We start from the raw sequence: 3,920 nt of genomic DNA, 5'->3' as shown, positions 1-3,920 counted from the left end.
TACTGCAAATAAAAGTTCATAAAAACATTTTAATAAGAGTTAGTGGACTAATATAGTAAGTCTATCTTCTTTGATGAGAATTCTCTTCATTTCTCTAATACATGTTCTTCATCTTATTTTATATCAAAGTCTATATTGCTATGAGTCCTAGAATAATTTAAAGAAAAATTTGAATTCTGTTCTTAATATTTGTCTCTTTTCAGCCTCACTTTAAAAAATAAGTTAATGCAACCTTTCCTGTTATTTGGAATTGTCAATAAGAATGTTAGTTTTAAATCTGTCTCACTTTAGTATCCTTTTCTGAAATAGATTAGTTGATACTGGCATAGTACTAAATTAAATATATATATTAATTTATGTTTCATAAGAAATACATTGTTTGATATGCCCTCTGCTATAGAATGAGCAGAAGAAAAAGAGGTAAATTAATGAAATTTTTACCAGGAACCTGCTCATCTCATCACCAAGTCTGCCTCCATTACCCCCACCAGCTCAAAGGAATAAAATTACTTTTGAGTCCTTAAAGTACTACAGGAATCAGAGACAAAAATGAGTGCCAAATAGGAAAAAAAAAATTAGAAATTTCAGCTTAAAATCTATAGATATGAAGAAGAGTCTTATTTTACCTATTAAGAACAAATATTGAAATGCAAACTGCTTACCAGTAATAAGGATACTGGCCAGATACCTATCTACACTTTTCTCTTTCACTCATACCACCTGTCTCTACTTAATTTCTGGAAAGTACCAATAAATACTTTATCATTGATTGTATTCGGAGACTTTCTGGTGTTTTCTCCCATTCATAGAATATGCTTTTTGTAATATTGGCAACTCATTCAAACCAGTTTTCTTGGAGGGGATGGAAAGGCCTGCTTCCTGTGTTTCGTTATAATAGCCAGAGGCTCTTATAAAACTGACGTTGCTGCCAAAACTGTTTTCTTATTCTCTAATACCTGTACAGAAATCCATCTGTGGTATTGATCTAACGGTAAACTACAATTTTTTTAATTACTTACTAGTATATAAATATATAAACATTTTTAATGGTATTTTAATACTTTTTTTCCATTTCATTTTTGATCTATATGTCTATTCTTATGTCCATGCCGGTACTACACTGTCTTGATTATTGTTACTTTGTAAGTTTTGAAATTGGGATGTGTAAGTCGTGCTTTGTTCCTTTTCAAAATTATTTTGGCTGTTTGGGATCTCTGACTATTCCATATAAATTTTAGAATTAATCAATTTTAATTTTATTACACTCAAATATTTTTCTACATATACTTGTGGGCTTTTTTTATTTTTAATTAAGTATATGTAGGAACAAAAGGTTCTATAATGAAAAGTTACTCTCACCAGAGACAACTAATAGCTATTCACAAATAGTTGATTTTCTATTCTGCTGAAAATTGAAATTATGTATCAAGCATATGTATATTAACATCTCTTTTAAAAATGGAACATAGTATTCTGCTCTTTTTCTTCATCTTTTTTTTCTTTGACTATTCCAGGTCAACAAGTATAGATCTGCTTTCTTTAAAAATGGCCACATAGTATTTTGTATATAATCTCTAACCAGTCCGTTCTTGATAGACCTTAAAATCTTGCTTTTACAAACTGCTGCAGTAAAAATTCCATATATACATATTTGTGTTCTTGTCCAAGTATGTTGGCTGAAGATATTACTCATAGTGGAACTGCTATGTCACAGGATATATGTATTTTTTCTTTTGATAGATATATCATTTAGGCTTGGTTATGCTGCATTGACAAACTGTGTCTTCAAAACAACAAAGGTTTGTTTCTAGCTCACTTGCCATTATAGATTAGCTGGTGGGCTCTGTTCTTTATCATCCTCACTCAGGGACCCAGTATGAGGGAAACTCGGTCCCTCGGTTTCCAAGACAAAGTTAAACTTATAAGTTAGGCAGAATAAGTGATTAACAACATTTTCAATAAAACTAGAGGTCCAATGCACAAAATTCGTGCAAGGGGTTTGGCCCTCGCAGCCACGGCTACGTCCGGGAGGTCGTTTGGCTGTCCCATCTAATTAGCATATTATGCTTTTATTATTATAGATGAGAAATATTAGCAACATACTGCAATGAAAATTATATGAATGTGGTCTTGGTCTCTCTTCCTCTCTCTCTCAATATCTTATTTACTGTACTCACCTTTTCAATTATGGCTTCTCTTTGGAACATATGAATGTATCTGAATGGCCAGCATCACCACTCCTGTGCTATGGGAATTAGTAAGTAAAATGAGGGTTATTTGAACACAAGCACTGAGATGCTACAGTTTATCTGATAACCAAAAAGTGATTAACAAGGTTGGGAGTGGGGAGGTCATGGCATGGATGGCGCAAGATTTCATCATGCTACTCAGAACAGTGTGCAATTTAAAACTTATGAACTGTTCACTTCTGGAATTTATGATTTAATATTTTCAGGCCATTGTTGACCAAGGATAACTGAAAGTGAAACTGCAGATTAGGGGGAATTACTATACCTAGAAGGCAGAGACCCAAAAATATTTGGTGAAGCTCATGACTACCACAGAACATGTTGCCAATTTTAATTTTGAGACTCTCTAAAGAGATTCTTCTACTAGAGTATGAAGTGGTACAATATTTATTTTTCCCATATTTATAAACGGGGAACATTTGGCATCATTTTTAAGAAGGTACTTTTCTTTCATCCCTCTCCCACCCAACATTATGTAAGTAATTGGAAAAAAAATACATTTTTATCATTCTGTAGGTAAAAATGTCCTGTTTTGTTATTTTTCATTTACATCTTTAAATATGAGTAAGCCCTGGTTGGTGTGGGTCAATTGGTTGGAGTATCATCCCATGCACCAAAGGGTCGAGAGTTCGATTCCCAATGGACATATACCCAGGTTTCAGGTTTGATTCCTGGTTGGGGTGTGTGCAGGAGGTGGCCATTTGATGTTTCACTTCTCACATCGATGTTTTCCTCTCTCTCTCCTTCTCCCTTCCTCTCTCTAAAGTCTCAATACAAGCATGTTCTCCAGTGAAGATTACAAAAAATATATGTAAATATGATTAAGATTGAGCATCTTTTCAAGTATTAATTTTTTAAGCCATTTGTATTTCTTATTTTGTGAACTTGCCTTTTTTTTTGTAGAATGCCTAGTCTATTTTTTCTAATGTTATTTTAACTTGGTCAATAAATTTTTTTGTTTTATAATTTGTTTTACTTTTATATATTTATGCTTACCAACCTTTTTTTCTTCTGGTTTCTGGGTTTAATTTTATGTCTTCTTTACAAAGCTCTTCTCCATTCCAAGATTGTGGGGAAAAAAGAACAAAAATCTTATGTATATATTTTCTTTTAATTATAATACTTCTCCTTTAAAACCTTGAACTGGCGTTTTTCTCTTTCATATGGCATCTCTTCAAAAACTTGAAATAGCCACTATATTCCCTTTTAAAGTATAAACCTTTCTAAACTATAAACATCCCCAGTTCCTATAGTGGTTCATCCAGTTCATCTTTGAGGCTCTGAGCTTTGGTGTGTCTAGACCCCATTTTTCTTTTTCTCTAAAACAAAAGTTTTGGACAGTGTATCTTAACGCTATAAGATTGCTTTCAGCTCTTAATGACATACAGATGAATGACAACAAAGTATTATCAATCTGAGGCCTTATGTTCACCTGTTATTAATAATGCTGTACAAATAATTGAAATTTCTCAAAAATAATTATAGAGGTTAAACACCATTTCCCATAGTCTTCTTTCTATGTTTGTTGCCCAAATTATGGGCCTACTTGCAGAACTGTTACAAGATCTGATTTTTAAACTGACCTTAAAAATGGCAAAATAGATGAAACATCATGATGCTTTATTTTAGAATAATTGCCATCTCTACATTCTTTGCAACTCAGTCACCAAG

At 32.6% G+C, this 3,920-nt stretch overlaps 1 protein-coding gene across 1 annotated transcript in view; it reads left to right on the top strand.

Moving 5' to 3' along the window:
• TAB2 (TGF-beta activated kinase 1/MAP3K7 binding protein 2) overlaps positions 1-3,920 on the top strand; it is a 35,908-nt gene that overhangs the window by 18,668 nt on the left and 13,320 nt on the right. The window lies entirely within an intron of this gene.

This window comes from Myotis davidii, unplaced genomic scaffold (genome assembly GCF_000327345.1).
Source record: "Myotis davidii unplaced genomic scaffold, ASM32734v1 scaffold1534, whole genome shotgun sequence".
Classification (NCBI taxonomy): Eukaryota; Metazoa; Chordata; class Mammalia; order Chiroptera; family Vespertilionidae; genus Myotis; species Myotis davidii.
The sequence above is the reverse complement of the archived record's forward strand: the minus strand, read 5'-3'. Positions and strand labels throughout refer to the sequence as shown.